The sequence below is a fragment of the Arachis hypogaea genome, chromosome 6, assembly GCF_003086295.3.
Source record: "Arachis hypogaea cultivar Tifrunner chromosome 6, arahy.Tifrunner.gnm2.J5K5, whole genome shotgun sequence".
NCBI classification, from domain to species: domain Eukaryota; kingdom Viridiplantae; phylum Streptophyta; class Magnoliopsida; order Fabales; family Fabaceae; genus Arachis; species Arachis hypogaea.
In genome coordinates, this window is record NC_092041.1 from 29471913 (window position 1) to 29495809 (window position 23897).

A 23897-nucleotide genomic window follows, 5' to 3' on the forward strand; every position below is an offset into this window, starting at 1 on the left:
AGAGAAACTAATTGAGGCTTAAGCTCAAAGTTGTTTGCTCTAATGGCAGGGATAGAGATGCTTCTCCCATAGAAGTCGGGAGTAGGTGCAGTAAAGTCACCCAGCACCTTCCTTGTATTGTTGGCATTGTTGTTGTTTTCGGCTGCCATGAGTTCTTCTTCTTTGAAGAATTCGGTCAGGTGCTCTAAAGAGAGTTGTGCTTTGGCTTCTCTGAGCTTTCTCTTCAAGGTCCTTTCAGGTTCAGGATCAGCCTCAACAAGAATGCCTTTGTCTTTGCTCCTGCTCATAAGAAAGAGAAGGGAACAAGAAAATGTGGAATCCTCTATGTCACAGTATAGAGATTCCTTAAGGTGTCAGAGGAAAAGAAGAGTAGAAGACAGAAGTGGAAAATTCGAACTTAACAAAGGAGATGGAGTTCGAATTTTGCATTAAGGGATAGTGTTAGTTCATAAATAGAAGGATGTGAGAAGGAGGGAATAGATTTTCGAAAATTAAGTGAAAAATTTGAAAACATTTTTGAAAAACATTACTTAATTTCCGAAAATGAAAATGGAAAAGGAATCAAGTGATTTTTGAAAAAGATTTTGAAATTAGAAATCAAAAAGATTTGATTGAAAACTATTTTGAAAAAGATGTGGTTAAGAAGATATGATTGGTTAAGAAAATATGATTAATTTTAAAAAGATGTGATTGAGAAGATATGATTTGAAAAACATTTTAAAAAGATTTGATTTTGAAAATTAAAAACTTGATTAACAAGAAAAGATATGATTCAAACATTAAACCTTTCTCAACAGAAAAGGTAACATACTTGAAATGTTGAATCAAATCATTAATTGATAGTAAGTATCTTTAAAAATGGAAAGAAATTGGTTTTGAAAAAGATTTGATTGGAAAATTGATTTGAAAAAGATTTGATTTTGAAAAGATTTTGAAAACTTGAAAAAAAAATTGATTTGAAAACAAAATCTTCCCTTCTAGCCATCCTGGCGTTAAACGCCCAGAATGGTATCCATTCTGGCGTTTAACGCCCAAAATGCTACCCTTTTGGGCGTTAAACGCCCAACCAGGTACCCTGGCTGGCGTTTAAACGCCAGTCTGTCCTTCTTCACTGGGCATTTTGAACGCCCAGCTTTTTCTGTGCAATTCCTCTGCTGTATGTTCTGAATCTTCAATTCTCTGTATTATTGACTTGAAAAGACACAAATTAAAAATATTTTTGAATTTTTAATAATAAGGAAAATCAAAATGCAACAAGAATCAAATAACAATGCATGCAAGACACCAAACTTAGCAGTTTGTATACTACTGACACTAACAAAATGAAAATGCATATGAGACACACAAAACACTCAAGTCAATAGAATTCAAAGATCAGAGCAAGCAAATCATCAAGAACATCTTGAAGATCACTAAGACATATGAATGCATGCAATTGACACCAAACTTATGATGAGACACTAGACTGAAACAAGAAATATTTTTGGATTTTATGATTTTTTTTAATTTTTTTTGTGTTTTTCGAAAATTAAGTGGAAAAAGGTATCAAAATTCTTAATGAGAATCCCAGGAATCAGTGCAATGCTAGTCTAAGACTCCGGTCCAGGAATTAGACATGGCTTCACAGCCAGCCAAGCTTTCAAAGAAAGCTTCGGTCCAAAACACTAGACATGGCCAATGGCCAGCCAAGCCTTAGCAGATCACTGCTCTAAAAGCAAGATTGATAGAAATCAACAAGCTCTTGTGATGATAAGTTGAAACCTCGGTCCAATGAGATTAGACATGGCTTCTCAGCCAGCCAGACTTCAACAAATCATCATGAAACTCTAGAATTCATCTTCAAGAATTTCGAAAAAAAATAAATACCTAATCTAAGCAACAAGATGAACCGTCAGTTGTCCAAACTTGAACAATCCCTGGCAATAACGCCAAAAACTTGGTGTTGTTGCCGGATCTTGGCACTGATGTTACCAAAAGCTTGCTCAAAACTTGAACAATCCCCGGCAACGGCGCCAAAAACTTGGTGCGCGAAATTGTGAACAATACTTTTTCACAACTCTCGTAATCCCCGGTCATGAACCCCAAAAACTTGGTGGCTCAATACCATGGCATTACACAACTTCGCACAACTAACCAGCAAGTGCACTGGGTCGTCCAAGTAATAAACCTTACACGAGTAAGGGTCGATCCCACGGAGATTGTTAGTATTGAAGCAAGCTATGGTCATCTTGTAAATCTTAGTCAGGCAAACTCAAATGGTAATGGTGATGAACGAAAATAACATAAAAGATAAAGATAGTGATACTTATGTAATTCATTGGTAGGAACTTCAGATAAGCGCATGAAGATGCTTTCCCTTCCGTCTCTCTCTGCTTTCCTACTGTCTTCATCCAATCCTTCTTACTCCTTTCCATGGCAAGCTTAAGCAAGGGTTTCACCATTGTCAGTGGCTACCTCCCATCCTCTCAGTGAAAGCGATTGCATATGCTCTGTCACAGCATAGCGGAATTCATCTGTCGGTTCTCAATCAGGCCGGAATAGAATCCAGTGATTCTTTTGCGTCTGTCACTAACGCCCCGCCCTCAGGAGTTTGAAGCACGTCACAGTCATTCAGTCATTGAATCCTACTCAGAACACCACAGACAAGGTTAGACCTTCCGGATTCTCTTGAATGCTGCCATCAGTTCTCGCCTATACCACGAAGACTCTGATCTCACGGAATGGTTGGCTCGTTTGTCAGACGAGCACTCGGTTGTCAGGCGATCAACCATGCATCGTGCAATCAGGAATCCAAGAGATATTCACTAGAGCCTTGATCGCTTGTAGAACAAGAATGGTTGTCAGTCACCTTGTTCATGGGTGAGAATGATGATGAGTATCACGGATCATTACATTCATCAAGTTGAAGAACAAGTGATATCTTAGAACAAGAACAAGCGGAATTGAATGGAAGAACAATAGTAATTGCATTAATACTCGAGGTACAGCAGAGCTCCACACCTTAATCTATGGTGTGTAGAAACTCCACCGTTGAAAATACATAAGCATGAGGTCTAGGCATGGCCGAATGGCCAGCCTCCCAATGATCTAAGACTAAAATGTCCAAAGATGATCTAGAGATCTCAAGTGATCAAAAGATTTCTAATAGAATAGTCAAAGGCCCTACTTATAGAAAACTAGTAGCCTAAGGTGTACAGAAATGAGTAAATGACATAAAAATCCTCTTCCGGGCCCACTTGGTGTGTGCTTGGGCTGAGCAATGAAGCATTTTTCGTGCAGAGACTCTTCTTGGAGTTAAACGCCAGCTTTAGTGCCAGTTTGGGCGTTTAACTCCCATTTGGGTGCCAGTTCCAGCGTTTAACGCTGGGATTTCTGAGGGTGACTTTGAACGCCGGTTTGGGCCATCAAATCTTGGGCAAAGTATGGACTATCATATATTGCTGGAAAGCCCAGGATGTCTACTTTCCAACGCCGTTGAGAGCGCGCCAATTGGGCTTCTGTAGCTCCAGAAAATCCACTTCGAGTGCAGGGAGGTCAGAATCCAACAGCATCTGCAGTCCTTTTTGGTCTCTGAATCAGATTTTTGCTCAGGTCCCTCAATTTCAGCCAGAAAATACCTGAAATCACAGAAAAACACACAAACTCATAGTAAAGTCCAGAAAAGTGAATTTTAACTAAAAACTAATAAAAATATACTAAAAACTAACTAGATCATACCAAAAACATACTAAAAACAATGCCAAAAAGCATACAAATTATCCGCTCATCAGCTTTTTCAAAGCTCATGGTGCCAATGGTACAAGGTATTGAGAACTTGCCAGGATCTTGTTTCTTTTGAGGTAGAATTTTCTGAATCCAAGTATCTAGTTCACTAATGAGCAAGGGAGGTTCACTTTCCCAAGTCTCATTACCAAACAGCTTGGCATTCAGCTTCATGATAGCTCCTAAATATTGAGCAACTTGCTCTCCAGTCACATCTTCATCCTCTTCAGAGGAAGAATAGTCTTCAGAGCTCATGAATGGCAGAAGGAGATTTAATGGAATCTCTATGGTCTCTAGATGAGCCTCAGATTCCTCTGGATCCTTAATAGGAAACTCCTTCTTGCTTGAAGGACGTCCCAGGAGGTCTTCCTCACTAGGATTTTCGTCCTCCTCCTCCCTAGTGCATTCGGCCACTTTGATCAAATCAATGGCCTTGCACTCTCCTTTTGGATTCTCTTCTGTATTGCTTGGGAGAATACTGGGAGGAGTTTCAATGACTTTCTTACTCAGCTGGCCCACTTGTGCCTCCAAATTTCTAATGGAGGATCTTGTTTCATTCATGAAGCTGAAAGTGGCTTTTGACAGATCAGAGACAATATTGGCTAAATTAGAAGTGTTTTGTTCTGAATTCTCTGTCTGTTGCTGAGAAGATGATGGATATGGCTTACTATTGCTCAGCCTATTGCGTCCACCATTGTTAAAGCCTTGTTGAGGCTTCTGTTGATCCTTCCAGGAGAAATTTGGATGATTTCTCCATGATGGGTTATAGGTGTTTCCATATGGTTCACCCATGTAATTAACCTCTGCCATGGCAGGGTTCTCAGGATCATAAGCTTCTTCAGAAGCTGCCTCTCTAGTACTGTTGGATGCATGTTGCAATCCATTCAGATTTTGAGAGATCATGTTGACCTGTTGAGTCAACATTTTGTTCTGAGCCAATATGGCATTCAGAGCATCAATTTCAAGAACTCCTTTCTTCTGAGGTATCCCATTATTCACGGAATTCCTCTCAGAGGTGTACATGAACTGGTTGTTTGCAACCATGTCAATGAGTTCTTGAGCCTCTTCAGGCGTTTTCTTCAGGTGAATAGATCCACCTACAGAATGGTCCAATGACATTTTCGAAAATTCAGAGAGACCATAATAGAATATATCTAATAGGGTCCATTCTGAAAACATGTCAGATGGACATCTTTTGGTCAGCTGCTTGTATCTTTCCCAAGCTTCATAGAGGGATTCACCATCTTTTTGCTTGAAGGTTTGAACATCCACTCTCAGCTTGCTCAGCTTTTGAGGAGGAAAGAATTTATCCAAGAAGGCAGTGACCAGCTTATCCCAGGAGTCCAGGCTATCCTTAGGTTGTGAATCCAACCATATTCTAGCTCTGTCTCTTACAGCAAAAGGGAAAAGCATGAGTCTGTAGACTTCAGGATCAACTCCATTCGTCTTTACAGTCTCACAGATCTGCAAGAACTCAGTTAAAAACTGATAAGGATCTTCAGATGGAAGTCCATAAAACTTGCAGTTTTGTTGCATTAATGCAACTAGTTGAGGCTTAAGCTCAAAGTTATTAGCTCCAATGGCAGGAATGGAGATGCTTCTTCCATCAAACTTGGATGTTGGTTTTGTGAAGTCACCAAGCATTCTCCTTGCATTATTATTATTATTATTTTCGGCTGCCATGTCCTTCTCTTGTTCGAAAATTTCTGAAAGGTTGTTTCTGGATTGTTGTAATTTAGCTTCTCTTAATTTTCTCTTCAGAGTCCTTTCAGGTTCTGGATCAACTTCAACAAGAGTGCCTTTTTCCCTGTTCCTGCTCATATGAAAGAGAAGAAAACAAGAAAAGAAAGAGGAATCCTCTATGTCACAGTATAGAGATTCCCTTATGTTAGTAGAAGAAGAAAGGGGTTAGAAGAATGGAGATGGGGATTCGGATTTTTGGATGAAGAGAGGTGAAGAGAAGTGTTAGTAATTAAATAATTAAATAGAAGAAGAAAAGAGAAGGAAGATTTCGAAAATAATTTTTGAAAAAGAGGTTAGTAATTTTCGAAAATTAAAGATAAGATAAGATTAGAATTAAAATTTAAAACAGTTAATTAATTAAAAAGAAATTTTGAAAAATGGATGAGATATTTTCGAAAATTAGAGAGGGAGAAGTAGTTAGGTGGTTTTGAAAAAGATAAGAAACAAACAAAAAGTTAGTTAGTTGATTGAAAAAGATTTGAAATCAAATTTTCAAAAGATAAGAAGCTAAGAGGTTGGATAAGATATTTGAAATCAAATTTTGAAAAAGAGAAAATTTTTGAAAAAGATAAGATAAAAGATAAAAGATTTAAATTTAAAAAAAATGACTTAACTAACAAGAAACTACAAGATAAGATTCTAGAATTTAAAGATTGAACCTTTCTTAACAAGAAAGTAACAAACTTCAAATTTTTGAACCAATCACATTAATTGTTAGCTCAATTTTCGAAAATTTGATATAAAGATAAGAAAAAGATTTTGAAAAAATTTTGAAAAAGATTTTTGAAATTTTCGAAAAAAAATGAAAAAGATATGATTTTTGAAAAAGATTTTGAAAAGATAAGATTTTTAAAATTGAAATTTTGACTTGACTTGTAAGAAATAACTAATTTTAAAAATTTTTGACCAAGTCAACCCAAAATTTCGAAAATTTGGAGGGAAATAAGGAAAAGATAATTTTTTGATTTTTGAATTTTTAATTATGAAAGAGAAAAACAACAAAAATAATCAATGCATGAAATTTTTAGATCAAAACAAATAATGCATGCAAGAATGCTATGAATGTCAAGATGAACACCAAGAACACTTTGAAGATCATGATGAACATCAAGAACATATTTTTGAAAAATTTTTGATGCAAAGAAAACATGCAGGACACCAAACTTAGAAATCTTTAATGCATGAAAAATATGAATGCAAAGATGCACATGAAAAACAACAAAAGACACAAAACAAGAAATCATCAAGATCAAACAAGAAGACTTGTCAAGAACAACTTGAAGATCATGAAGAACACTATGAATGCATGAGGTTTTCGAAAATTGCAAGAAAAATTTTTAAAAGCATGCAATTGACACCAAACTTAAAAATTGACTCAAGACTCAAACAAGAAACACAAAATATTTTTGATTTTTATGATTTTCTAATTTTTTTGTATTTTTATTATTTTTTTTTTCGAAAAACATTTTTGGAAAAAAAAACGAAAAAGAAAAGAAAAATTTTTTGAAAAAGATTTTTGAAAAGAAAATTACCTAATCTAAGCAACAAGATGAACCGTCAGTTGTCCATACTCGAACAATCCCCGGCAACGGCGCCAAAAACTTGGTGGACGAAATTGTGATCCTCAAAGTTGGTCTCTTTGTATTTGTATGAAATCAAAAATACCCCAAAGAGATCATGGTGTGATAAATTGGGATCTTAATAATCCCTGGTGTGATCATAACTCCGTTCAACTTAACCAGCAAGTGTACTGGGTCATCCAAGTAATACCTTACGTGAGTAAGGGTCGATCCCACAGAGATTGTTAGTATGAAGCAAGCTATGGTCACCTTGTAAATCTCAGTTAGGCAGATTAAATTAGTTTATGGGTTTTCGAAAATAGAAATAAGAAAATAAATAATAAAAGGGATAGAGTACTCATGCAGATTCATTGGTGGGAATTTCAGATAAGCGAATGGAGATACCGTATGGCTCAAGGACGCCTGCTCTCCCATTGCTTCAACTCAATCCTTCTTACTCCTTTCCATGGCAAGCTGTATGTAGGGCATCACCGTTGTCAATGGCTACATCCCATCCTCTCAGTGAAAACGTTCCTATGCTCTGTCACAGCACGGCTAATCATCTGTCGGTTCTCAATCAGGTTGGAATAGAATCCCTTGATTCTTTTGCGCTTGTCATCACGCCCAGCCTTCAGGAGTTTGAAGCTCGTCACAGTCATTCAATCACAGAATCCTACTCGGAATACCATAGACAAGGTTTAGACTTTCCAGACCCTCATGAATGCCGCCATCTATCTAACTTATACCACGAAGATTCTGTTGGGGAATCTAAGAGATACACATTCAAGCTCTTGTTGCATGTAGAACGGAAGTGGTTGTCAATCACGTGCGTTCATAAGTGAGAATGATAATGAGGGTTACTTATCATCACATTCATCATGTTCTTGGGTACGAATGAATATCTTGGAATAAGAATAAGAGAGAATTGAATAAAATAGACAATAGAATTGCATTAATACTTGAGGTACAGCAGAGCTCCACACCCTTAATCTATGGTGTGCAGAAACTCCACCGTTGAAAATACATAAGTGAAAGAGGTTCAGGCATGGCCGAATGGCCAGCCCTCTCCATGATCAAGTGACCGAATATTCAAGAGATTAAACTGTCAAAAGATGTCTAATACAATAGATAGATGTTCTATTTATAATAACTAGCTCCTAGGGTTTACATGAGTAAGTAATTGATGCATAAATTCACTTCCGGGGCCCACTTGGTGTATGTTTGGGCTGAGCTTGATCAATCCACGAGCTAAGTCTTCTCTTGGAGTTGAACTTCGAGTTATGACGTGTTTTGGGCGTTCAACTCCGGATCATGACGTTTTTCTGGCGTTTAACTCCAGACAGCAGCATGAACTTGGCGTTCAACGCCAAGTTACGTCGTCAATCTTCGAATAAAGCATGGACTATTATATATTGCTGGAAAGCTCTGGATGTCTACTTTCCAACGCCGTTGAGAGCGCGCCAATTGGAGTTCTGTAGCTCCAGAAAATCCATTTCGAGTGCAGGGAGGTCAGATTCCAACAGCATCAGCAGTCCTTTTGTCAGCCTTCTTCAGAGTTTTGCTCAAATCCCTCAATTTCAGCTAGAATTTACCTGAAATCACAGAAAAACACACGAAATCATAGTAAAGTCCAGAAATGTGAATTTAACATAAAAACTAATGAAAACATCCCTAAAAGTAGCTTGAACTTACTAAAAACTATCTAAAAACAATGCCAAAAAGCGTATAAATTATCCGCTCATCAGCTTGCCTTTGGAGTCTCTCTTCCATTGGGCTCCTTCGACACAGATGTCCATGAGGACTTGGTCTAACCTTTGATCAAAGTTGACTCTTCTAGTGAAAGGATGAGAATCCCCTCTCATTATCGGTAAGTTGAATGCCAATCTTACAGTTTCTAGACTGAAATACAAGTATATCCCCCGAACCATTGTGAGCCAATTCTTTGGGCTCGGGTTCATACATTGATCATGGTTCTTAGTGATCCATGCATTAGCATAGAACTCTTGAACCATTAAGATTCTGACTTGTTGGATGGGGTTGGTGATAGCTTCCCAACCTCTTCTCCGAACCTCACGTCGGATTTCCGGATATTCACTCTTTTTTAGCATAAAAGGGACCTCAGGGATCACCTTTTTCTTGGCCACAACTTCATAATAGTGGTCTTGATGGACCTTTGAGATAAATCTCTCCATCTCTCATGACTCAGAGGTGGAAGCAACTGCCTTTCCTTTCCTCTTTCTAGAGGTTTTTTCGGCCTTAGGTGCCATTAATGGTTATGAAAAAATAAAAAGCAAAGTTTTTTCCACAACAAACTTAAAAGGTTTACTCATCCTCGAATAAAAGAAGAAAGATGGGAGTAGAAGAAGAAGAAATGGAGGAGAGGGAAGTGTATTAGTTGTTTGGCCAAGGGGGAAAGAAGTGTATGTGATGTGTGAAATTGCGGGTGGTAAGGAGGTGTATTTATAGGGTAAGGGGGAGGGAATCCGTGTGAGAATGGATGGGTTTGGGGGGGGAAATGGTTTGAATTTGAATGGTGAGGTAGGTGGGGTTTTATGAGGGTTTCTTAGGGAAAAGTGGATGGATGTGAGTGGTGGAGAAATTATGGGGAAGAGGGTAGGATTTGATAGGTGAATGGTATTTGGGGAAGAGTGTTATGGAAAGGTGTGAAAAGGAGAGAGAGTGAGTTGGGGTAGGTGGGGATCTTGTGGGGTCCACAGATCTTGAGATGTCAAGGATTTCTCATCCCTGCACCTTTCTAGCGTTTAAACGCCCTTTGTGTGCCATTTCTGGTGTTAAATGCCAGGTTGATACTCCTTTCTAGCGTTAAACGCCAGTTTGGCTGCCATTTCTGGCGTTTAATGCCCAAAATGCTGCCAAACTGGGTGTTAAACACCCATTCTGCTACCCTTACTGGCGTTTAACGCCAGCCAGACACCAGACACCCTTTTCTAGCGTTAAATGCCAGTCTGTCTACTCATTCTGGTGTTTAACATCCAGAATGCTACCATTTTGGGTGTTAAACGCCCATTTTGCTATCCTTACTGGCGTTTAAACGCCAGTAAGCTCGTCCTTCAAGGTGTGCTATTTTTTATGCTATTTTTGATTTCGCTTTAATTCTGCAGCTGTTTTTGTGACTCCACATGATCATCAACCTAAAGAAAACATAGACTAACACTGGAAAATAAAAAAGTAATTAACATAGATAAATAAAATTGGGTTGCCTCCCAATAAGCGCTTCTTTAATGTCAATAGCTTGACAGGAAGCTCTTACAGAGCTTTACATATGCTCAGAGCATGATTGTGGCCTCCCAACAGCAAACTTATAGTTTGAATGTGGGGGCTCTGCTTAACTCTATATGGAGAGAATTGGATGAAGCTTTTCATGCTTCTTCTCCATGTTTACAGAAGAAGATCCTTGAGCCTTAAACACAAGGTAGTCCTCATTTAATTGAGAGACTAACTCTCCTCTGTCTACATCAATTACAGCCTTTGTTGTGGCTAGGAAGGGACTTCCAAGGATGATGGATTCATCCTCCTCCTTCCCAGTGTCTAGGATTATGAAGTCAGCAGGGATGTAGAGGCCTTTAACCTTCACTAAGACATCTCCTCAAGTCCATAAGCCTTTTTCATTGATTTGTCTGCCATCTCTAGTGAGATTCTTGCAGCATGTACCTCAAAGATTCCTAGTTTCTCCATTACAGAGAGTGGCATGAGGTTTATACCTGATTCCAGGTCACACAGAGCCTTCTCAAAGGTCATGGTGCCTATAGTACAAGGTATTAAGAACCTTCCGGGATCTAGTTTCTTTTGATGTATTTTCAGCTGAACCAAGGCATTCAGTTCATTGATGAGCAATGGAGGTTCATCCCCCCAAGTCTCATTACTAAATAACTTGGCATTCAGCTTCATGATTGCTCCTAGATACCAAGTAACTTGCTCTTCAACAAGATCTTTATCTTCTTCAGAGGAAGAATACTCATCAGAGCTCATGAATGGTAATAGGAAGTTTAGTGGAATCTCTATGGTCTTTATAGGAGCCTCAGATTCCTTTGGTTCCTCATTAGGGACCCCTTAGTGGTCAGTGGACGTCCAAAAACGTCTTCCTCATTGGAAATCACTGCCTCTTCCTCCTCTATAGGTTCGGCCATTTTAGTTATATTGATGGCCTTGTACGCTCTCTTTGGATTCTCTTCTGTATTGCTTGGGAGAGTTCTAGGAGGAGTTCCAGTAACTCTTTTACTCGCTGACCCACTTGTGCCTCCAAATTTTTGATGGAAGACCTTGTTTCAGTCATAAAACTGAGAGTGGCCTTAGATAGATCAGAGACTATGTTTGCTAAGCTAGAGGGGTTCTGCTCAGAATTCTCTGTCGTTGCTGAGAAGATGATGGAAAAGGCTTGCTATTGCCAAACCTATTTCTCCCACCATTATTATTATTGAAGCCTTGTTGAGGCTTCTGTTGATCCTTCCATGAGAAATTTGGATGATTCCTCCATGAAAGATTATAGGTGTTTCCATAGGGTTCTCCCATGTAATTCACATCTTCCATTGCAGGATTCTCAGGGTCATAAGCTTCTCCTTCAGAGGAGGCTTCTTTAGTACTGCCGGATGCAGCTTGCAATCCAGTCAGATTCTGAGAAATTATATTGACTTGCTGAGTCAATATTTTGTTCTGAGCTAATATGGGATTCAGAGTATCTATCTCAAGAACTCCTTTCTTCTGAGTCATCCCATTATTCACAGGATTTCTTTCAGAAGTGTACATGAACTGATTATTTGCAACCATCTCAATGAGTTCATGGGCTTCTGTAGGTGTTTTCAGATGAAGGGATCCACCAGCAGAATGGTCCAAATGACATCTTGGACAATTCAGACAGACCATAATAAAATATACATATGATGCTCCATTCTGGAAGCATGTCAGAAGGACACTTTTTGGTTAATTGCTTGTATCTTTCCCAAGCTTCATAGAGAGATTCACCTTCCTTCTGTTTGAAGGTTTGGACTTCTACTCTAAGATTGCTCATCTTTTGAGGTGGAAAGAATTTGGTCAAGAAAGCACTGACCAACTTGTCCCAAGAGTTCAGGCTTTCTCTAGGTTGTGAGTCCAACCATATCCTAGCTTTGTCTCTTACAGCATTGGTGAAAATTTCAGATAAGCGCATGAAGATACTGTGTTCCTTTTGAATCTTTGCTTTCCTACTGCTTTCATCCAATCATTCTTACTCCTTTCCATGGCAACACATATGTTGGGGGATCACCGTTGTCAATAGCTACCGTCCGTCCATCCTCTCAGTGAAAATGGTCCAGGTGCGCTATCACCGCACGGCTAATCATTTGTCGGTTCCCGATCATGCAGGAATAGGATTTACTATCCTTTTGCATCTGTCACCACGCCCTACAGTCGCGAGTTTGAAGCTCGTCACAGTCATTCAATCCCTGAATCCTACTCGGAATACCACAGACAAGGTTTAGACTTTCTGGATTCTCAAGAATGCTGCCAATGGATTCTAGCTTATACCACGAAGATTCTGATTAAGGAATCCAAGAGATATTCATTCAAGCTTATTTACATGTAGAACGAAAGTGGTTGTCAGGCACATGTTCATAAGTGAGAATGGTGATGAGCGTCACATAATCATCACATTCATCAGGTTCTTGGGTGCGAATGGATATCTTAGAATAAGAATAAGCGTGAATTGAATAGAAGAACAATAGTACTTTGCATTAATACTCGAGGTGCAGCAGAGCTCCACGCCTTAATCTATGGTGTGTAGAAACTCCACCGTTGAAAATACATAAGTGATAATGGTCCAGGCATGGCCGAATGGCAGCCCCCATCAGAGTCTAAGATAGCATAAAACTTAACTCCCAGCTCCCTAGTACAATAGTGAAAAGTCCTATTTATACTAAACTAGTTACTAGGGTTACAGAGATAAGTGAATGATGCAGAAATCCACTTCCGGGGTCCACTTGGTGTGTGCTTGGGCTGAGCATTGAAGCTTTCACGTGTAGAGGCCTTCCTTGGAGTTAAACGTCAAATTGTAATGTGTTTTTGGTGTTTAACTCTGGTTTGTGATGTGTTTCTGGCGTTTTACTCCAGAATGCAGCATGGAGCTAGTGTTGAACGCCAGTTTGCGTTGTCTAAACTCGAATAAAGTATGAACTATTATATATTGCTGGAAATCCCTGGATGTCTACTTTCCAAAGATATTAATATTGCTCCATTTGGAGCTCCATAGCTCCAGAAAATCCATTTCGAGTGCAAGGAGGTCAGAATCCAACAGCATCTGTAGTCCTTTTTCAGCCTCCTCTCAGATTTTTGCTCAGGTCCCTCAGTTTCAGCCAGAAAATACTTGAAATCACAGAAAAACACACAAACTCATAGTAAAGTTCTGAAATGTGAATTTTACATAAAAACTAATAAAAAAATATCCCTAAAAGTAGCTAGATCCTACTAAAAACTACCTAAAAACAATGCCAAAACGCGTATAAATTATCCGCTCATCACAACAGCAAACTTAAATTGTTGCTTGTCCCCAAGCAACTGAAATTCAAATAGGATAAAAAGAAGAGAATACACTATAAATCCTAAAATATCAATGAATATTAATTCTAATTAGATGAGCATGACTTGTAGCTTTTTGCTTCTGAACAGTTTTGGCATCTCACTTTATCCTTAGAAGTTTAGAATGATTGGCATCAATAGGAACTCAGAGTTCAGATAGTGTTATTGATTCTCCTAGTTAAGTATGTTGATTCTTGAACACAGCTACTTTTATGAGTCTTGGTTGTGGCCCTAAGCACTTTGTTTTTCAGTATTACCACCGGATACATAAATGCCACAGACACATGATTGGGTGAACCTTTTCAGATTCTGACTCAGCTTTGCTAAAGTCCCCATTTAGAGGTGTCCATGGTTCTTAAGCACACTCTTTTTGCTTTGGATCATGACTTTAACCACTCAGTCTCAAGCTTTTCACTTGGACCTGCATGCCACAAGCACATGATTAAGGACAGCTTGATTCAGCCGCTTAGGCCAGGATTTTATTCCTTTAGGCCCTCCTATCCATTGATGCTCAAAGCCTTGGATCCTTTTTACCCTTTCCTTTTAGTTTTAAGGGCTATTGGCTTTTTCTGCTTGCTTTTTCTCTTTCTTTCTTTTTTTTTATTTTCACCATTTTTTCTCTTCTTTTTTTTCACTGCTTTTTCTTACTTCAAGAATCAATTTTATGATTTTTCAGATCATCAATATCATTTCTCTTTTTCATCATTCTTTCAAGAGCTAACAATTTTAACATTCATAAATAACAAGATAAAAAGTATGCACTGTTCAAGCATTCATTCAGAAAACAAAAAGTATTGTCACCACATCAATATAATTAAACTAATTTCAAAGATGAATTCGAAACTCATGTACTTCTTATTCTTTTGTATTAAAAACATTTTTCATTTAAGAAATGTGAAGGATTCGTGGAATTATTCATAGCCTTAAGACATAGTTACTAAATACTAATGATCATGTAGTAAAGACTCAAAACATAGACAAACATAAAGCATAAAACTGAAAAACAGAGAGATAAGAACAAGGAAGTTAAGGAATGAGTCCACCTTAGTGAGGGTGGCACCTTCTTCTTGAAGAACCAATGGTGTTCTTGAGCTCCTCTATGTCTCTTCCTTGCCTTTGTTGCTCCTCCCTCATAGCTCTTTGATCTTATCTAATCTCATTGAGAATGATGGAGTGCTCTTGGTGTTCCACCCTTAATTGGTTCATGTTATGACTCAATCCTTCTAGAGAAGTGTTGAATTATTCCCAATAGTTGTTTGGAGGAAAATGCATCCCTTGAGGCATCTCAGGGATTTCTTGATGATGAGCTTCCTCATGCGTCTCTTGAGATCCATGAATGGGCTCTCTTGTTTGCTCAATCCTCTTCTTAGTGATGGGCTTGTCCTCTTCAATGAGGATGTCTTCTTCTATGACAACTCTATCTAAGTTGCATAGATAGCAAATTAGGTGAGGAAAGGCTAGCCTTGCCAAGGTAGAAGGCTTTTCGCCTACTTTGTAGAGTTCTAGAGAGATGACTTCATGAACTTCTACTTCCTCTCCAATCATGATGCTATGGATCATGATGGCCCGATCCATAGTTACTTCGGATCGGTTGCTAGTGGGGATGATGGAGCGTTGGATGAACTCAAACCATCCTCTAGCCACAGGCTTTAGGTCCAGTCTTCTCAATTGAACTGGCTTGCCTTTTGAGTCTCTTTTCCATTGAGCTCCTTCCACACATATGTCCATGAGGACTTGGTCCAACCTTTGATCAAAGTTGACCCTTCTAGTGTAGGGGCGTGCGTCTTCTTGCATCATAGGCAAGTTGAACGACAACCTTACGTTCTCCGGACTGAAATCTACGCATTTTCTCTGAACCATTGCAAGCCAATTCTTTGGGTTTGGGTTCATGCTTTGATCATGGTTCTTAGTGATCCATGTGTTTGCATAGAACTCTTGAACCGTTAAGATTCTGACTTGTTGAATAGGATTGGAGAGAACTTCCCATCCTCTTCTTCTAATCTCTTGTCGGATCTCCGGATATTCGCCCTTTTTGAGCTTAAAAGGGACCTCAGGGATCACCTTTTTCTTGGCCACAACTTCATAGAAGTGGTCTTGATGGGCTTTTGAGATGAATCTCTCCATCTCCCATGACTCAGAGGTGGAAGCAATTGCCTTCCCTTTCATCTTTCTTGAGGTTTCTCTGGCCTTAGGTGCCATCAATGGTTATAGAAAAATAAAAAAGCTATGCTTTTACCACACCAAACTTAGAATGTTGCTTGCCCTCGAGCAAAAAAAGAAAGAATAGAAGAAGAAGAAGATATGGAGGAGAGGGAGAGAGGTTTGGGTTTCGGCCAAGGGGGAGAAGAAAGGGTTGTGTTGTGTGAAAATGAAGAAGGATGGATGGGTTTATATAGTGGAGGGAGAGGGGTTTGGGTTCGGTCATTTAGGGTGGGTTTGTGTGGAAAAGAGATTTTGAATTTGAAGGTAGGTGGGGTTTATGGGGAAGAGTGGATGAATGTGATTGGTGAAGGGGTAATGGGGAAGAGAGATTGATGTGATTGGTGAAGGGCATAGTGTTATTGGATTATGTGAATAAGAGAGAAGTAGGATAGGTGGGGATCCTATGGGGTCCACAGATGTTGAGGTGATCCTGTGGGGTCCACAGATCTTGAGGTGTAAAGAGTTTTTCATCCCTGCACCTTTTAGGCGTGTAAAACGTCCTCTGTATGCAATCCTAGCGTTTAACGCCAGACTGCAGCTTGTTTCTGGTGTTAAACACCCAAATGTAGCCTGTTTCTGGCGTTTAACGCCAACCTGATGCTTGTTTCTGGCATTAAATGCCAGCTTGGTGCTTGTTTCTGGCGTTAAACGCCAGACAGATGCTTGTTTCTGGCGTTTAAACGCCAGACAGCTCTTCCTCCAGGGTGTGCTTTTTCTTCTACTATTTTTGATTCTGTTTTTAATTTTTGCAATTGTTTTGTGACTCCACATAATCATAAACCTAATAAAACATAAAAGAACAATAGAAATATATATATAAGTAAAAATTGGGTTGCCTCCCAATAAGCGCTTCTTTAATGTCAATAGCTTGATTGTGAGCTCTCATGGAGCTTCACAGATGTTCAAAGCATGATGAGGGCCTCCCAACACCAAACATAGAGTTTGAATGTGGGGGCTTCTCAACACCAAACTTAGAGTTTGGTTGTGGCCTCCCAACACCAAACTTAGAGTTTGATTGTGGGGGCTTTGTTTGACTCTGTATTGAGAGAAGCTTTTCATGCTTCCTCTCCATGTTTGTTGAGAAAGATCCTTGAGCTTTAATCACAAGGTAGTCCCTATTCAATTGAAGGACTAGCTCTCCTCTGTTAACATCAATCACAGCTCCTGCTGTGGTTAGGAAGGGTCTTCCAAGGATGATGCATTCATTCTCATCCTTCCCAGTGTCTAGGATTATGAAATCAGCAGGGATGTAAAGGCCTTTAACCTTCACTAACACGTCCTCTACCAATCCATAAACTTGTTTTATTGACTTGTCTGCCATCTCTAATGAGATTCTTACGGCTTGTACCTCAAAGATCCCCAGTTTCTCCATTACAAAGAGTGGCATAAGATTTATACCTGACCCCAGGTCACACAGAGCCTTCTCAAAGGTCATGGTGCCTATGGTACAGGGTATTAAGAATTTACCAGGATCTTCTTTCTTTTGAGGTAAAGTTTGCTAAACCCATGTATTTAGTTCATCAATGAGCAAGGGAGGTTCATCTTTCCAAGTCTCATTACCAAACAACTTGGCATTCAACTTCATGATGGCTCCTAGATATTGAGCAACTTGCTCTTCAGTTACTTCTTCATCCTCTTCAGAGGAAGAATAGTTCTCAGAGCTCATGAATGGCAGAAGAAAGTTTAATGGAATCTCTATGGTCTCTATATGAACCTCAGATTCCTTTAGGTCCTCAATAGGGAACTCCTTTCTGTCTAGAGGACGTCCCATGAGGTCTTCCTCATTGGGATTCACGTCCTCCCCTTCCTCTTTGGATTCGACCATTTTGATTATAGCAATGGCCTTGCACTCTCTTTTTGGATTCTCTTATGTATTGCTTGGGAGAGTACTAGGAGGAGTTTCAGTGATTTTCTTATTCAGCTGACCCACTTGTGCCTCCAGGTTTCTAATGGAGGACCTTGTTTCAGTCATAAAACTGAGAGTGGCCTTAGATAGACCAGAGACTAAGTTTGCCAAGCTAGAAGGATTCTGCTCATAATTCTCTGTCTGTTGTTGAGATGATGATGGAAAAGGTTTGCTATTGCTAAACCTGTTTCTTCCACCATTGTTATTATTGAAGCCTTGCTTCTATGGATCCTCCCATGAAAAATTCAGATGATTTCTCCTTGAAGGGTTATAGGTGTTGCCAAAGGCTTCACCCATATAATTTACCTCTGCCATTGCAGGGTTCTCAGGTTCATAAGCTTCTTCTTCAGAAGATGCTTCTTTAGTATTGTTGGATGCATTTTACAATCCATTCATACTTTGAGATATCATATTGACTTGTTGGGTCAATATTTTGTTCTGAGCCAGTATGGCATTCAGAGCATCAATTTCAAGAACTCCCTTCTTCTGAGGCGTCCCATTACTCACAGGATTCCTCTCAGAGGTGTACATGAATTGGTTATTTGTAACCATGTCAATGAGTTCTTGAGCTTCTGCAGGCATTTTCTTTAGGTGAATGGATCTACCTGCAGAATGGTCCAGTGACATCTTAGAGAACTCAGATAGACCATCATAGAATATATCCAAAATGGTCCACTCTGAAAGCATGTCAGAAGGACACTTTTTGGTCAACTGCTTGTATCTTTCCCAAGCTTCATAGAAGGATTCACCATCTTTTTACCTGAAAGTCTGAACATCCACTCTAAGCTTGCTTAGCTTTTGAGGAGGAAAAAACTTGGCCAAGAAGGCCGTGACCAGCTTATCCCAAGAGTCCAGGCTATCTTTAGGTTGTGAGTCCAACCATGTTCTAGCTCAGTCTCTTACAGCAAAAAGGAAAAGCATGAGCCTGTAAACTTCAGGATCTACTCCATTAGTCTTAACAATATCACAGATCTGTAAGAACTCAGTTAAAAACTGATAGGGATCTTTGATGGAAGTCCATGAAACTTGCAGTTCTGTTGCATTAGAACAACTAATTGAGGCTTCAGCTCAAAATTATTTGCTCTAATGGCAGGGATTGAGATGCTTCTTCCATAAAAATTGGAAGTAGGTGTAGTATAATCACCAAGCATCATCCTTGCATTGTTGGCATTGTTGTTATTTTCGGCTGCCATGTCTTCTTCTTTTTCAAATGTTTCTATCAAGTCCTCTCCAGAGGGTTGTGCTTTAGCTTCCCTTAGCTTCCTCCTTAGAGTCCTTTCAGGTTCAGGATCTGCTTCAACAAGAATGTTCTTGTTCTTGTCCTTGCTCTTGCTCATATGAAAAAGAAGAGAACAGAAAAGAAGAGGAATCATCTATGTCACAGTATAGAGATTCCCTTATGTGAGTAGAAGAAGAAAATTAGAAGAAAAGAGAAGAAGAATATTTTTGTTTTTATTTTAATTATTAATTAAATTCAAATTTATAAAAAAGAATAAAATTAAAATTTAAAATAATTAGTTAATTAAAAGAATTTTGAAAAAGGGTGAGAAATTTTCGAAAATTAGAGAGAGAAAAATAGTTAGGTGGTTTTGAAAAAGATAAGAAGTTAGAAAAGATTTTTAAATTGATTTTGAAAAAGATATGATTGAAAAGGATATGATCAAAAAGATATGATCGAAATTTATCTTGAAAAAGATTTGAAAAAAATTAAAAAAATTTGATTTTTAAAATTAAAATTGGTTACTTGACTAACAAGAAACTAAAAGATATGATTCTAGAATTTAAAGATTGAACCTTTCTTAACAAGAAAGTAACAAACTTCAAATTTTTGAATCAATCACATTAATTGTTAGTAAAGTTTCGAAAAATATGAAATAAAGATAAGAAAAAGATTTTGAAAATCAATTTTAAAAAATTTTCGAAAATATAAAAGAAAAATGAAAAGGATTTGATTTTTGAAAAAGTTTTGAAAAGATAATATTTTTAAGATTGAAATCTTGACTTGACTAACAAGAAACAACTTATTTTAAAAAATTTTGACAAAGTCAACCCAAAGATTTCGAAAATTATGAGGAAAATAACGAAAAGATATTTTTTATTTTTTTGAATTTAATGAAGAGATAGAAAAACAACTAAATGACTCAAAACATAAAAATTATGAATCAAAACACATGATGCATGCAAGAACACTATGAATGTCAAGATGAACACTAAGAACACTTTGAAGATCATGATGAACATCAAGAACTTATTTTTGAAAAATTTTTCAAGAATAGAAAAACATGCAAGACACCAAACTTAGAGATTTTTTATGTTTAGACAAATAAAAAAATTTTGAAAGATTTTTGAAAACTTTTTGAAAAGAAAATTACCTAATCTGAGCAACAAGATGAATCGTCAGTTGTCCAAACTCGAACAATCCCCGGCCACGGCGCTAAAAACTTGATAGGCAAAATTGTGACTCATACTTTTCACAACTCGAACAATTTCTGGCAACGGCTCCAAAAACTTGGTGCACAATACCATGGTTCACACACATTCTTCACAACTTCGCACAACTAACCAGCAAGTGCACTGGGTCATCCAAGTAATAAACCTTACGTGAGTAAGGGTCGATCCCACGGATATTGTTGGTATGAAGCAAGCTATGGTCATCTTGTAAATCTCAGTCAGGCGGATTCTACTGGTTATAATGGTTTTCGAATATAAAGATAAATAAAGCATAAAATAAAGATAGAGATACTTATGTAATTCATTGGTGGGAATTTCTGATAAGCGCATGAAGATACTGTGTTCCTTCTGAATCTCTGCTTTCCTACTGTTTTCATACAATTATTCTTACTCCTTTCCACGGCAAGCTGTATGTTAGGGGATCACCGTTGTCGATGGCTACCGTCTGTCCTCTCAGTGAAAATGGTCCAGGTGCACTGTCACCGCACGGCTAATCATCTATCAGTTCTCGATCATGCAGGAATAGGATTTACTATCCTTTTGCATCTGTCACCACGCCCTACAGTCGCGAGTTTGAAGCTCGTCACAGTCATTCAATCCCTGAATCCTACTCGAAATACCACAGACAAGGTTTAGACTTTCCAGATTCTCAAGAATGCTGCCAATGGATTCTAGCTTATACCACGAAGATTCTGATTAAGGAATCCAAGAGATATTCATTCAAGCTTATTTGCATGTAGAACGAAAGTGGTTGTCAGGCACACGTTCATAAGTGAGAATGGTGATCAGCGTCACATAATCATCATATTCATCAGGTTCTTGGGTGCGAATGGATATCTTAGAATAAGAATAAGCGTGAATTGAATAGAAGAACAATAGTACTTTGCATTAATACTCGAGGTGCATTAATGCTATCCATTTTGGCGTTTAATTCCCACTTGGCTGCCTCTTTGGGCATTTAACGCCTAGTCAGATACCCTGACTGGCATTAAACGCCAGGAATCCTTCTTTACTGGGCGTTTTTCTAAACGCCCAGAATGCTGCCATTTCTGGCGTTAAACTCCCAGAATGCTGTCCATTCTGGCGTTTATCGCCCAGAATGATATCTTTACTGGCGTTAAACGCCCAGAATGATAGCCATTCTAGCGTTTAACGCCCAAAGTGCCTCTTTACTGGCGTTTTAATGCCAGTGAGCTCTCTTTTTTTTAATAAGGAGAGAGAAAAAAAACAAAATGAAACAAAACATAAAATTTTAAGATCAAAACAAAGAATGTATGCAAGAACACTTTGAATGTCAAGATGAACACCAAGAACACTTTGAAGATCATGATGAACATCAAGAACATATTTTTGAAAATTTTTAAGAAAAGAAAGACATGCAAGACACCAAACTTAGAAATTTTTAATGTTTAGACAATATGAATTTGAAAATGCATAAGAAAAACAAGAAAAAACACAAACAAGAAAATTTAAAGATCAAATAAGGAAAATCTTCAAGAACAACTTGAAGACAAAGAAAGAACACATGATGAATTTTTGAAAATTTAAGAAAGAAAGACATGCAAGACACCAAACTTAGAATTTGACACTAGACTCAAACAAGAAGCACAAATTTTTTTTTGGTTTTTATGATTTTAAAAGTTTTTTTGTATTTTTCGAAGATAAAAGTAAAAATCTTAAACATAAAATAAAATTATCCAATCTAAGCAACAAGATGAACCGTCAGTTGTCCAAACTCAAACAATCCCTGGCAACGGCGCCAAATACTCGATGCACAGAATTGTGATCACACTTTTCACAACTCCACACAACTAACCAGCAAGTGCACTGGGTTGTCCAAGTAATACATTACGTGAGTAAGGGTCGATCCCACAGAGATTGACGACTTGAAACAAGATATGGTCATCTTGTAAATCTTAGTCAGGCGGATTCAAATGGTTATGAGATTTTGATAGTTAAAAGATAGATAAAACGTAAAATAAAATAAAGATACTTATGTAATTCTTTGGTGGGAATTTCAGATAAGCGTTTGGAGATGCTTTGTTGCTTCTGAACCTCTGCTTTCCTATTGTCTTCATCCAATCATGCGTGCTTCCTTCCATGGCAAGCTGTATGTTGGTGGATCACCGTTTTCAATGGCTACCATCCGTCCTCTCAGTGAAAATGGTCCAGGTACAGTTTTTGCACGGCTAATTGATGAGCGGATAATTTATACGCTTTTTGGCATTGTTTTTAGTATGTTTTTAGTATGTTTTAGTTAGTTTTTAGTATATTTTTATTAGTTTTTAGTTAAAATTCACTTTTCTAGATTTTACTATGAGTTTGTGTATTTTTCTGTGATTTCAGGTATTTTTTGGCTGACATTGAGGGACCTGAGCAAAAATCTGATTCAGAGGCTGAAAAGGACTGCAGATGCTGTTGGATTCTGACCTCCCTGCACTCAAAGTGAATTTTCTAGAGCTACAGAAGTCCAATTGGCGCGCTCTTAACGGCGTTGGAAAGTAGACATCCTGGGCTTTCCAGCAATATATAATAGTTCATACTTTGCTCGAGATTTGATGGCCCAAACTGGCGTTCCAAATCAGCTCAAAACTGCCCGGCGTTAAACGCCGGAACTGGCACAAAAATTGGAGTTAAACGCCCAAACTGGCATAAAAGCTGGCATTTAACTCCAGAAGAAGTCTCTACACATGAAAGCTTCAATGCTCAGCCCAAGCACACACCAAGTGGACCCCGGAAGTGGATTTTTACGTCATTTACTCATTTTTGTATACCCTAGGTTACTAGTTCACTATTAATAGGACCTTTTGATATTGTATCTCTACCTCATGACACTTTACATGTTTCTTATTGTATCTTCTACAGCATGAGTCTCTAAATCCCATGGTTGGGGGTGAGGAGCTCTGCTGTGTCTTGATGGATTAATGCAATTACTACTATTTTTCATTCAAACACGCTTGCTTCTATTCTAAGATATCACTTGTTCCTAAACATGATGAATGTGATGATCTGTGACACTCATCATCATTCTCACCTATGAACGTGTGCCTGACAACCACCTCCGTTTTACCTTAGATTGAGTAGATATCTCTTGGATTCCTTAATCAGAATTTTCGTGGTATAAGCTAGAATTGATGGCGTCATTCAAGAGAATCCGAAAGGTCTAAACCTTGTCTGTGGTGTTCTGAGTAGGATTCAAGGATTGAATGATTGTGACGAGCTTCAAACTCCTGAAGGCTGGGCGTTAGTGACAGACGCAAAAGAATCACTGGATTCTATTCCAACCTGATTGAGAACCGACAGATGATTAGCCGTGCTGTGACAGAGCGCGTTGAACATTTTTACTGAGAGGATGGGAGGTAGCCATTGACAACGGTGAAACCCTACATACAGCTTGCCATGGAAGGAGCCTTGCGTGCATGAAGAAGAAGACAGTAGGAAAGCAGAGACTCAGAAGATAGAGCATCTCCAAAACCTCAACCTGTTCTCCATTACTGCAAAACAAGTACTTGTTTCATGTTCTTTTACTTTTCACGATTAAACCTGATAATTATTGATATCCTAACTAAGAGTTACAAGATAACCATAGCTTGCTTCAAGCCGACAATCTCCGTGGGATCGACCCTTACTCACGTAAGGTATTACTTGGACGACCCAGTGCACTTGTTGGTTAGTTGTGCGGAATTACAAAAGTGTGATTGCAATTT

General features: G+C 38.4%; 2 non-coding genes across 2 annotated transcripts; both read left to right on the forward strand.

The window, feature by feature from the left end:
* Positions 1-11976: 11976 nt before the first annotated feature.
* LOC112700438 (small nucleolar RNA R71) lies at positions 11977-12084 on the forward strand. Its single transcript, XR_003153347.1, has one exon. It is a non-coding gene; the product is annotated as a small nucleolar RNA R71 (small nucleolar RNA).
* A 6336-nt stretch (positions 12085-18420) lies between these two features.
* On the forward strand, positions 18421-18528 carry LOC112699917 (small nucleolar RNA R71). Its single transcript, XR_003152848.1, has one exon. It is a non-coding gene; the product is annotated as a small nucleolar RNA R71 (small nucleolar RNA).
* Positions 18529-23897: the final 5369 nt, after the last annotated feature.